Source organism: Diabrotica undecimpunctata, chromosome 7 (genome assembly GCF_040954645.1).
Source record: "Diabrotica undecimpunctata isolate CICGRU chromosome 7, icDiaUnde3, whole genome shotgun sequence".
NCBI classification, from domain to species: Eukaryota; Metazoa; Arthropoda; class Insecta; order Coleoptera; family Chrysomelidae; genus Diabrotica; species Diabrotica undecimpunctata.
The window spans coordinates 25,566,780-25,580,860 of record NC_092809.1 but is presented as its reverse complement, the minus strand read 5'-3'; the positions used below and the strand labels follow the sequence as shown (position 1 = coordinate 25,580,860).

Here is a 14,081-nt window from a genome sequence, read left to right as displayed (position 1 = left end):
ATTTTTATAAGTGTTTCCAGCTCTGCTGTTTCTAACATCATTTCTGTCCTCTCTGTGACAGGCCATGTTTCTGCCGTGTATGCCATTATTGGTCTGATGTCTGTTTTGTAAATTCTGCCTTTCATTTCTTTCCCTATATTTTTATTTCTCCGTATTGTTTCAATCAGGCAACCTACGGCTCTGTTTGCTCTATTCACTTGATCGTCCACTTCTGTCTCGAGCTTTCCGTAGCTAAATAATGTGATGGTAAATATTTGAAATCCATCACTTGTTCTATTATCTGACTTTCCAGCTCCAATTTACATCCTAGTAAATTTGCTGTTACAACCATGCATTTTGTCTTTTTTAGGGAAATTAACATGTTAAATTTTCTGGCGGTTATATTAAATTTGTACTGCATACGTTGTAAATCATCTTTACTTTGAGAGAGTAGTATTGCATGGTCTGCATAGCAGAATATTTTAAGTTGCTTGTCCCCCATTTGATATTCTTTTTTAGTTTTTTTTTAAAGCCCTCTTCTCTATTCGGATTGCCGAATGTAGGCCTCTCCTAATTCTCGCCATTCATCTCTGTTGTTTGTACGTTTCCACATTGGCCCTGCAGTTCAGGGTTCCCGATTTCTTTATTCTTCTTTACTTATCAGTTTAGTTGCCAGTCCGACAGCATCTTTTATTTTTGTTCTATTACGAATGTTTTCATTGGTTTTATGGTCTTTGAGTGAGATACCCAGCATCTGTCGTTCCATAGCTCTCTGAGTTTTTCTGATCTTCTCCATGTTTATTTTAGTGAATGTCGAGGTTTGAGCTCCATATGTAAGTATAGGTAGGATACAGGAATTAAATATTTTTTTTCGCAGTTTTTGAGGTATATTTTTATTTTTGAGTACGTATGGGTCTTCCGAATGCTGCCCATCCCATTTTTACACGTGTGCTTATTTCGGTAGTCTGATTTTCGTTGCTTACCTTGACATTTTAACTCATATATGTATATTCATCTACGTGTTCTATCTCTGTCCCTTCGATGTTTATCATAGGTTTGTCATCTTTGTTTGACATTAGTTTAGTTTTGCTGAAATTCATTTTCAGTCCTTTTTTTAGGGATTCTATGTGTACCCAATCATCGTATTCAGTGCATTCCACGTGTCGGCTATTAGTAGCCGACTTTTTTTACTATTTCATCTATAATCAGCAACATAGAGGACTCAAGGAATCTCCCTGTCCTATCCCCTTGCCAGCTTCAAAAGGGTTAATTAGTTCTTCTTATATATTCGTCAATATTTACTGGTGACTATATAAAATAAAAGCATGGACTGTGTCCAATAATATGGTAGTCTTCAGCTTTTATAGAAAATGCTTCAATAAATCAATTTATTTTCCCCATACTGATTGAATTTGTTCATTTATGACTATGTCAAAAATTAGATTTAATCGACTATTTTTTTAATGACTATTTCACTAGACAATTTTTAACTAATAAAACGTCATACAAACACCACGTTTTCTACTGACAAAACTCCTTTCTGTCCGTGATTTCTCAGAGACAAAAATAATGGTATTTCTATTGTTGTCAGTTTGTCAGTTTGAGGCGTAATCAATTTTGGACGACAGATATAATGAATCCAGACGAAAAATTAAGATCTGGATGCCAGTCAGGTGAAGAAATCAAAAAATTGGTTTCGGAAAATGTCCCATTGAACACGCAGAGGTCCAGAAGCTCTATTTATACCCAAATTTCGGAGTTCCTACGGGTGAGAAATGTTACGCTTGAAAGATGTACTATCATAACGGAACTAGCAAAAATTCTCGAGGATTATGCCTTTAATATAAAAAAGGCAATGGCGAACTCTATAAAGAGTCATCTGTAAAGTCAATGTGGAATACTTCATTGACTTTACATGGTATTGACAAAAATGGTACAAGAAAAATATTTTACACAGTACAACGTAATAATCGACCCTCTCACAGATATATCTTTCAAATGTGCAAGATTGGCCGGAGATACCAAGCGGAGTCAGCTTCAAAGTATTCAAGAAAAAATAATACTCAATTCAAAAGCATTATCTACCGAAGAACTAATAAAAATCATCCAAAGCTACAACGAGGAAACTTCCAATGGAACGCAAAAAAAGTTTTTTCACCTTGGCTTATTTGAATTTGCTTGGAGATGCAATGAGGCCGTAAACTGCAAGATTCACTTTTTCCAGAAGGAATTTGATGTTATGGGAGAATTTACAGGCCGAATTAAATACAACAGCATTTTTTCCAAAACAAATCAAGGCGATTCGAAAAGTTTGGCAAGCAGCAAATGGCTGGTAAGAAATTCATCGAAAATTTATGGCCAGTTAGATTATTTTTGAAATTAATGGAAAAAAGAGGACCAAAGATTTTATCAGACAGACTCTTTCTTGCCGCTCACCCCAACTGGAAGGATGGATCTTGGTTCAAAAACTGTCCACTTGGAATCAACACCGTATCTAAAGTGGACAAAAATGTCAGCTGAAAAAATTGGAATACACACGAAAAACATAAAATAACAAACCATTCTCATCGATCTTCAGCTGTGTCAACCTTGTTCAAGCAAGCTGTTTCTGAACAGTAGTTTAATTCAATTAACGGGTCACTTAAATGCAAGCTCTCTAAAACCATATCTGCAGCTGGATTCCAGTCACCACCAGAAGTTGATCGGAAATCTCAGAACAACAAATGATACTAGACCTTCGAGTACCCAAATGCTACAGGTCAATAATACACAAAATCATGCTTTGGTAGAAAAGAATGGGCAAACTTATATAGCTTATAATAATTGTACATTTAATATTGTTAAGAAATAAATAAATATTATGTTTCGTAGATATGGTGCATTAATTGTCTCGTGAAATAGTCTTGTCGAATATCATTCGAGAGAAAATTATTTACCGGCAAAATTTTCTTCTGATTTTATTCAAGTTTGTTGCCTTTTGTCAATTTTCGCTTATGAAATTTTGACAGAATCACTTGGCTGACGTCTCGTGATTGAACTGTCAAAATTTAATTCGCGAAAATTGCCAGGCAACAAACTTTCATACCAGTCGAAAATATTAACGACAAAATTTTCTCTCTTATGACATTATATACGACAATATACCTTAATATATCGTAAGACTTTTGTGCGATTCTGCGCCGAATTTTCAAAATGACGATAGTTTATAAAAAAGTATGAATAATTTGGTACCTTTAAGTTTTTATGGAAAACACATGAACATTACAATTATTTTTCTAATTTCCCACATCCTGATAGTATTGTGTATTTTATTGATACCTATCTGTTAAAAATATGACGTAATAGACAATTGTCTTAAGTGAAATTATATTATAACATATGATACATCATTTTAAATTTACAAATTAGCTGTAATTTTTAGATTATTATGTGAAAAAACTTGCATTCAAAATTGAAAAGTTACTTTTTAAACCAGTGCTATGCTATGTAGTTTTTAGGCGCTTAACCTCCTTAACTCGCTTAACTCAAAACAATACTTAAATTAAGGAAAACCTAGAAGGATTAGAAATTATTTTCCTTACTGAAATATTAATGTAATTAATTACCTAACTACCTAACTAACAAACCTTAACTTTGGCAACCAATTTTATCCTAGTGTTTTGCTCTATAATATTGAACTGTACAATATTATTAATTGAATTATAATAATTGCTTTTTTTAGATTAAAAAACATTAGTTATTACGAATATTTAATTAAGGTTCCAGTTGGTTTCGTATTTAAATTTAATAATGCAAATTATTCATTATAATTCATTATTTTTTGTTTTTGAAATTTTTTATCACGTACTTCTGAACTGATGAATTTATAATAATAACGTTACATTTTCATGATTTAATAATTACGTATAATTTGATCTAAGCATATGGATATATTTTGTTCGGTACCACTTGTACATCAATTGGTCTATCTCTTTAAATTTCTCAATTATCTGTAACCGGGCTATACCTATATTCTGTACCATAGCGAAAACACTGCATACCTCTGTGCGAGCCTTTTAACGTCAAAATTGGACTTTAGTACTTAACTTAAGGGCAATATAATATTAATTATACTTATTCAGTCCACGGTTTCCACTATTTCTATTATACTGCAGAGATGATAAAAATGAATTAAATATTCTAATGAATTAAAAAACCGAGGAAAAGGAAAGAGAAAAGAAATGAGAAAGAAAACAAAAGGAGAAAACAAAACTAGGCTTTGGAACTAGAAATGATGCTAAAGATAATATGCTAGAAACAACATTAGATACGGCCATGTTAACATTCTTTAAAAAGTTATGTCAGCTCATCACATACAAAAGTGGACAAGATCACTGTTTGGGAAAGTTTTTAGTGTTTATTTTTACATATTTTGCTTTTAATATTTTTATTACTGTATTATAATACGATCTTATTTAATTATACCTACTTATTTATTTTAAAACGTTACAGTATATTCTTTTAAATTCTCATTTTCAAACTGTCTGACACATATGGTAATCTGTTTTCAAGTTCAATGAAATACACCTGTTGTTAATTGCCTCGAAAGTAAAGAAAACGCTTTAAAATATCAAATTTCTGCTGAATTGTATACACAGATTTAAAAAATCTTTGGTAGACTATATCCTTAAAATGGAAGCAAAATTCCAAGCGTTTAACGCGTTCTGATGACGAATGGTATTTAATCTGGCTGAATCAAATATTTTAAATCATCCCTTTATGCAGTTAAAAAAAAGCTGGTAGCAGTTGGTTAGATTTGTTCTTGGCGCGTCACAAAAATACACTGAATCAATATCAGCCGTGCATCTTAGTGGTTGGGTGCAGTCTAATTTATTTACACAGTGGTTTAAACACTTTATAGATATCGTTAAACCTTCTAAAGAGTTTCCTGTACTTCTTATACTGGATGAGCACTACAGCGATACTCGCAATTTAGATGTGATCAATCTGCCAAGGGACAATAACGTAATTATAATTTTATTACCTTCACATTCAACATAGAAGCTTTAACCGCTGGACAAAACTTTTATGTGAGCCCTCAAGGCTTACTACAGCGAAGAAATCCGGTAATGGTTACGTCATAATATCTGCGCTTTCTCTCAGTACGACATTGGAGAACTTTTTGGCAAAGAAAAGTTAGAGGCAAAATTAGAAACTGTAATTGCAGTCAAAGGTAACAGCACGAAATATTAAAATAATTTTTTCAACAAATTTTTTTAATAACAAAATAAATGCCTTTGCTTTTAATAGTATTAGTAATATGTAGTAGTAGTAATAGTATGGCTAAAGCAAGAATAGGAAAATATATTAATTTTATAACAGAAATATATTCTAAACAGGATTGTAAATTCCTACATATTCATATCGGAATAATATACAGAACATTCTCAAGTTTCACATTTATACCACACAGGATTGTAAATCTACCTTGAACTGGAGAAGTGACTAACTCTTGACAGTAAAAAAAGGTAAAATTAAGGAGCCTGCATTGATTTTTAAACAAAGAGAACTCTTGCAAATGCTTGTGTTGAGTAGGATTTAGTTACCGATATTAAGGGTACGAAGATGCTAAAAATAAAATACCTGTCTTGTTTGGAGATGAGCATGAATTTGTCTTAATTTTCTAGCAATTAAAACGGTTACGGTTAAGACCTGATTCCATTTTCCGTTATAAAAACAAGATTGTAAAAGCAGCAATTTGCATATGTTGTCGTTATTTAATAAATAATTTATAAAATAACCATACATGTTTATTTATGTATCTGAAATATTACAATATTTTATGAAACTCATAATAAATCGTTTAATTAGCTAGGCATCACACGTTTATAAAAAAAGGAAGTCTTGGATTGATAATTTCGAAATATGGCTTTATTGCTATTCTCCGTTCATAAATTGTTGATAGCACAAAATGTGCCTCAAACTCATAAAACGGTCGTAAACCATAGGCGTTCCTGAGGTGTTTATTCATTAAATAATAATATAATATTTTTTAATACTGTTATTATTAATAATATTTTAATACTAATATATGTAGCAAAAAAACAATTAAAACTTTCCCTGCTAATGTTACGTAATTTTATTATATTAATAAAAATAAGAATTTAACCATTAACAATTTTGTAAATAAGAATACCTTATCTCTTTGGATATTTCAATACTAATCTTCGCGTTTATTCACTTTACTAGAAAACCTGGAATTCATATCCGAAGGTACTATTCGTTGCAAGATAATTAGGATGGAATTCCCCAGATTTTTAATAATATAATGGGTATGCTTTGGCCACGTGCCTCGTTTGTTCAGTTTATATTCGAAACTTAACTTAACAGGGTGAAGTTATTACGAACGAAAACAATTTTTTTGTTTAGTACGTTTTTGATCGCATGTAATTTACGGCTCGTCGGTGTGTCCGCGTCTACGGCAGTAATTAGCGTCTCGAATATTTCTTTTGAGAATTATATGCAGTGCGTGAGTGATTTTTTATTCCATATACCTACGAACATATACGTACCTTTCGCTCGTGCTCGTTTTGTTGGATTGTTTGTGATGTCTTCATCATCAACATCATTAAGTTTTACACCGGTACTGTTGCGTACAGTCAGTAAGTATGTCTATTCACCAAGAGAGAAGACTATTGTCCTGAATGTTCACGATGCTCTGGTTTCTCAGAATCCCACAAACACTGTTCGCAACATAGTCGAAAGTTGTGCCAACATGACTGGCGTAGGAGAGTCAACTATATATAGGTTCCTATCAGAAAGAAAAAAACACGGTATAGCTAACCCAAACACAAACGAACACTTAAAGAGAGGGAAAAAGCCTATTGAAATTGATGAATTTGCTAAAAATGGTATTCGAAGGAAAATTCATGGATTTTTTTTTCAAAAAAGAAATACCAAACCTAAACAAAATTTTACAAGAAGTTAGAGACGACCCGGATTTGCCTCATATCGGACGAACTAAATTGTGGCAAGTTTTAAAAGAATTAAATTTCCGGTGGGAGAAATCAGACCGAAAATCACTTTTGATTGACCGGGAGGAGATAATATGTTGGAGAAGAAATTATCTAAGATCCATACGAAAATTCCGGGCTGAAGGAAGGCCCATCTTCTACCAGGATGAAACGTGAGTAAACTCAGGTCATACTCTAAAAAAAATTTGGTCAGATAAAAATATATTAAGCTCCAGGCAAGCCTTTATGGAAGGTTGGTCTACTGGTATCTCCCCACCTTCTGGTAAAGGCAGTAGATTAATAATTTCTCACATTGGCAGTGAAAAAGGATTTGTTAAGCATGGTTTGTTGGAATTTCAGTCCAAAAGCACAAAAGACTATCACGAGGAGATGACAGCTGATGTTTTCGAAGAATATTTTGAGCAGATGATTGAACACATACCACCAAATTCAATTATAGTATTAGATAATGCACCTTATCATTCACGACTAGTAGAAAGACTTCCAACGACTGCGTGGAAGAAACAGGATATTCTTGACTGGCTGCGGAATAAGTATCTGCCTTACGAAGATGGAATGGTAAAAGCAGAACTTCTAAAAATTGCCCGGCAACACAAATCTAAGTTCAAGGAATACGTAGTTGACAAAATGGCGGAAAGGCGAAACATTACAGTCCTTAGACTTCCACCCTACCACTGCGAAATAAATCCAATTGAACTCATTTGGGCACAAATGAAAAGTTATGTGGCTAGAAAAAATACGTTATATAAAATACAAGCTGTACGTGAATTGTTATACGAGTCTTTACAACATATTACAGATCAAAACTGGAAAGATGCAGTAAGGCATGTAATAGAAGAAGAACAAAAAATGTGGGATCTTGATAACATAATTGATGCGACCGTAGAGACACAACCGCTAATTATTAACCCTCAAGATGACTCGGATTTCGAAGTTGATCCTATTTATTTTGAATTTGAATAGTTTTCTAATCGTAATTATATAAGGTAAGTAATAATAGTTGTAATCGTAAGGTATTAAAGGGGAAAGGCGCAAAATGTCGCCTGTCAAAATGTTCAATGTGTTTTAAATGTATCCATTTTTTTCAAATCCTGAGAAAACTAAACAGCATTTTTGAAAAATTTAAAGGCAAATATTTTTTAGAATAAACAAAAAGTTTCTTTTGCATGCAATATTTTCAATTAAAAATTATACTATATTTTCTCTTTTATTTTCACCCCTGTTACATAACATATTAAAATAAACATTGTAGAAGTTTTCAGTGACTTTTTGCCCTGAGTAATAATGTAATCTTTCAGCTATCTTTTTGAGCTATCAACAAATTGTGAACCGATTTATATTTTTGTACATATAAGCGTAATACGCCGTTTTCTATAAATCGAATTACATAAATTATTGTGTCGGGAAGATTTGAGGTCAGTGGTTTTCTCTGTATTCTATTAGTGGTTGTATACAGTGTTGGGATACAATTTTGTAACCAAGTAAATATCTTTGAAACGAAAAAGACTCATTCATTAAACTTTGCATGCAATTATAATGACACATAACGCATATAATACCATATTTTTTGTTACCATTCTACTTCTGGTTTCACTGGAAATACACTCAAGCTATTTAACTTAAATGGGACGTCCTGTATATTTTTGCAGATGTAAAACACATTGTTATTTCTAATTCAGATATGCCAAGTTTAGTAGAAGAAAGTTAAAATGAAAAACAAATCACTTTAAAGTTAAAGAATAGGTACATTTATTTCCCAAGACCAATGAGATGATAATTTAAAAAAAAAACCCTTCAAATTTTAGCAAAAGATCACATCCTCACAATATGTAAGCCTATTAATTTATTTACTAGTCATAATAAGAGTAGAAACGTTTTATTTTTTAAAACGAGTAGAAATAGAGAGATATAGAAATAAACGAGTACTATCTAGTAAATAACTGTTGACAAACTAATTTTAGTAAGTATTGAAATATGTATTAATAATGATCGTTTTAGAACAGCGTCCAAAAGAGCTGAATGTTTGGTTGGAAGTTGGGCTTATACACCCATTTTTCATAGATGGAAACTTGATTGGTGACATGTATTTGGATTTACTAAATAACCAAATTATTCCTGCACTTCACCAGAATGACCAGTTACCACAAAATTTTTGGCCTCAACAAGATGGAGCGCTTCCCCACTATTATCGATGAGTTAGAATTTTTAATGCGAATTTTTCAAATCGAGGGATTGGACGTAGAGGACTCATAGAGTGGCCTGCTCGTTCTCCGGATCTTAATTCGTTAGATTTTTTCTTTGGGGTTATCTAAAATCACGTGTTTACGTTAGGCATCAACATGTTTCCAGGATTTGAAACAAAGAATTATTGATGAATGTGAACCGGAAATGTCTTGGAAAGAGTGACTCACGAATTTAATAATAGGCTTGCACATTGTCAGGACGTGAACGGTGAGCATTTTGAACATTTGAAGTGATTTTTTTAAATTAGTATTCTCATTGGTCTTGGGAAATAAATGTACCTATTTTTTAACTGTAGTGTTTCTCGTTCTAACAAATTTTTTCTACCAAATGTGGTATGTAAGAATCAAAAATAAGAAGTTTTTTAAAACAAAAATATACAGGGAGTCCCATTTAAATTAAATGAGTAGAGTAGTAACAAAAAACACAGCATCAAATGCGTTGTGGTCAGTGTTCTTGCAAGAAAAGTTTCATGAATGGTGTCTTTTTGTTTCAAGTATATTTGATTGATTCCGTCCTTTATCCCAACCCTCCATTTCTTTGTGTATACTTTGATTCTTTTCCTTACTTCATCCTGAGTTGCCTTCAGATCTGTATCACATCTTCAATTATTGAATTTTTGTGTTTATTATAATTTAGGGTGACTAAAGGTGTCCAGCAAAGGGTTTTTAGTGGATTTTTTTATCTTCCCAATAATTCTGCTTTGACTGTAGTTGTGAATGCAGTGTGGATTATACGTGGCAGTGTTTTGTGTTTGTGTTCGTTGGATTTGATATTTTACTATTATAATATAGTGTATAATGTAGATGCACAAACGAAAACCCACTGCTGGGGAGTGATTGAGTTAGACCAATTTTTCTTAATACTGTATACTAATATCTTAATATGTTTTAACGGATTCACTTAAAATGGAAACTGTAATAATGGAAGTTGGTGTCTCCTTGCGGCGGGATACGGGCAACAATACATTGGCTCATAGGGCAGTCCTTACAGTAGGGATCCTGGCCTTTACAGACAAATGCAAGCAGGTGTGGGGTAATACTGCACTTTGATTGCATTCGTGGTGTATTGGTTAAATCGTGCAGGATATGATGCAACATTATACTGAAATGATGGCATCTGAGGTAACATATTCCGGAAGCAAAATGAGCTTCCGTTCGGATTTCCGGGTGAGGACTATCTCCATATCCAGGGGAACACCATTAAAGGTTAGAAAAATTAGGAGAGGGTCTTGGAATCTTGGAAGTCTTACAGGTAAGAGAGTGGAGTTAGTAGATGCCTGAAAGGCGTAGGATGGAGGTACAAATTGCTTGTATTCAACAGACTAGGTGGAAAGGACAAAGGGCGAAAGAACTAGGTGAAGGATACAAGTTCTAGTATGTAGGGAAAAGTAACACTAGAAATGGAGTTGGTATAATTGCTGATAGTGAAATGAAAGATAACGTAGTAGAACTTGTAAGAACGAGTAACAGAATAATGTCAGTGATATTTGTACTTGATAAAGAAGAATTGAATGTTGTCTGTGTGTATGCCCCTCAAACAGGGCTGGGTGAGAATGAACGAAAAGATTTCTATGATCAATTAGGAGACATATGGAGTGATATTCCATCAGAGGAGAAAGTTATAATAGGAGGTGATTTTAATGCACATGTGGGCCAATCCAAAACAAGATATGAATCAATACATGGAGGACTAGGATTTGGAACTAGAAATTAAGATGGAGATGACATGCTTGAATTAGCAACAGCATTAGATATGGCCATTGTTAACACATTCTTTGTGTTAAGAGAGAAACTCGACTTACATACAAAAGTGGACAAAATCAATCCCAAATAGATTATTTCATGACAAGAAAAGAAAATATACGTGAATGTACGGATTGCAAGGTAATAGTTAGTAACACAGTAAGCCAACAACATAAGTTGCTTGTTATAGACATCGAGGTAAAAAGCGAAACCAAACCAAAATATCGGAGAAGACCACATAAAATCAAGTTGTGGATGTTAAAAGATGAGAAAGAAGGTCTATTCATGGCAAAAATAGTAGAAAAATGTGTCCTAATACAATTTGAAGGATGACGGCCAGTATCATTAAAGATGCTGCTACTGAAATACTTGGAAAACGTCAGGAAAGAAGTTTGAGAATAAGAAGACCTAGTGGTGGTCTACCAGAATTCAAGAAAAAAATAAGAGAGAAAAGAAGATTATATAAACAGTGGCCAGGAAATAGGTCGGACACCGATCTTCAAAACTATACGGTCGCCAAAAAGGAAACAAAACTGGCAGTAACAAAAGTTGAAGCAGAAGCGTATAAGAATTTATACGATCAAGCTGATAACAGGGAAGGAGAAGCCAAGATTTATAAAATAGCCAAACATAGAGCAAAGAAAGCAAATGATTTTAATCAGATTAGAAGTATCCGCGATGATAATAGTAAAACACTAATTCAAGAAAGGATGTCAAAAAGAGATGGAAAATGTACTGTGACAGGTTATTAAATGAAGAATTTGACAGACAACCAGTTGAGTTAACAGATACAGTAACAGCAATGGTGACCAAAATAACAAACGAAGAAGTGACTTAAGCAATTCAAAAAATAAAGAAAGGACAAGCAGTTGGAGCAGGTGATATTCCTGGGAAAATGTGGAAAGCAGTGTATTAGCACCTGTCTACAAAACAAGAGAGATGTACAACAATGTACAGACACGTGAAAAAGTTGATGGAAAAATACAGGAATAAAGAAACAAACGTTCATATGGTATTCATTGATCTTGAGAAAGCATATGATAGAGTTCCTCGGGAGATTATGTGGTGGATACTCAATAAGAAAGGAGTCCCCAGTAAATATGTAAAGATTATGAGAGACATGTATAAGGAAGTAATACCTAGTGTAAGGACAGGTGTACGAGAGACTACAGAGTAATGTTGTGTTGCTTAATGTATGCTGATGATGTAGTGTTTGTAGGAAATAGTAAAAGCGACTTGGAACAAAAACTGGAACAGTGGAGACAAGCTCTCGAGGAAAAAGGTTTAAAACTTAGTAGGACAAAAACAGAGTACTTGGAATGTTCATTTAAAGATGGAGTTGTACAAATAGAATGATATATTTGGATGGTGAAATGATTGTGAAAAGTAATGGTTTTAAGTACCTAGGATCGGTGTTACAAATTAATGTGTGAATAGATTGGAGATGCATGCAGTAGAATTAGGGTTGGATGGATGAAGTGGAAGGAAGTGAGTGGTGTGTTGAGTGACAGAAAAATTACCATGAACCTGAAAAGAAAATTCTATAAAACAGCCATATGACCAACTATGATGTACGGAACTGAATGTTGGGCAGTTAAAAAGAAAGAGGAATAACGAATGCATGTGGAGGAAATGAGAATACTTAAAGTTTATTCGTTTACCAAATTCCCATCAGTAAACATGAGCACGTGTTGATATTCGCCGTCTCATTCGTCAAGAGGCTATAAAATATAATTTATTACCGTAAGCGAGACAGATTCTCATGTTACAGATCCCAACTTGTGATCATTTTAAATTCTAATTGTATCGTGTTGATTTTTAAGTTAATATATTGTGTTATATTTATGTTATAGTTATTGTTAAGTTATTTACTGGTCGTGTTATTTTTTAGAGTTTAGTTTAATTGTGATATAATGATTAAATTTCAAGAAATTCTTACACTAACAGTTTCAAAAGTAAATATTTTTAAAAATCATATGATACATAGGTCGTACATCAGTACGACCCTGTTTGGCTTACACGTGGTTCTATTGATGATTAGGAATTTGTAGAATGAATAGGGTTTAGATGGATGAGTGGAGTGACAAAACAGGATACAATTAGGAATGAGTATATTAGGGGAAGTCTAGGGGTGACACCAATTATTGTTGCCCAGATAAGAGAACATAGGTTAATATGGTTTGAAGGTTAAGAAAAATTGCTGATCTGCGGGTTCCTGGAAGTAGTAGGAGAGGAAGACCAAAGAAGACCTAGGGAGAAACGCTTAAGCATGACATGCCGGTAAAGGGTATTAATATTGATATGATCCAAGATAGAAACTTATGGAGAAATGTATTCAGGGAAGGCAACTCCGCATAGAGGTAAAGGCAAAGAGAATGATTATGATATATAAAAGTGAAAAAGATAGAAAATGATGAAACAAAACGAAAATGATAATTTAGCATGAAACAAAAATACAGCACAGTTGAAAAAGGATTTTGAGTTCTGATTCTGATGAGTGTGAATTATTTTTATTGTTTGTCTGTGTTTTTCTGTAACTGTTATATTTTATATGTTTATTTTAAATATTACTTTTTAAAAAAATGTTTTCAAGAATTTTACTACTAGATACTCTTAGCAACGACATTTAATTCTTTGGCCCAATAACTTTAAACACCAACAGTTTATTCCAATTGCATTTAATTGTTCTTCTGTCAAAAAAACAGCATTAATATACCAGTTAAGTTAAGGTCTAGTTAACAACACCATCTAGTACTGATGTCCATTGATTTAGATGAAGGATGCAAATTAATGACTACGAAACTAGTGGCACAGTAAACAGCACCTAAGCGGATTATGAGTTTTGACCAATACTCTATAGCTTAGATATTATGGACTATAGACACTTTTATCATTTAAAATTATACAGGTTATAGTGAAGTTCAAAGAAATGCGAATGGGACACTATATCGCTTGGAAATTGTGGGATTGTGTATCACTACAATCATTCATAAAAATGAAACATTTATACTGAACAATGAAAAAAGCCCAGTTACTCATAATTTTGTTTTTTTTTAAACTGTTTTTGAATATTTTCTGTATATTTAAATGTAAATAATATTTT

General features: G+C 33.0%; 1 protein-coding gene across 1 annotated transcript in view; it reads right to left on the bottom strand.

The window, feature by feature from the left end:
- The window catches only part of LOC140445089 (uncharacterized), a 96,709-nt gene that overhangs the window by 62,187 nt on the left and 20,441 nt on the right, over positions 1-14,081 (bottom strand). The window lies entirely within an intron of this gene.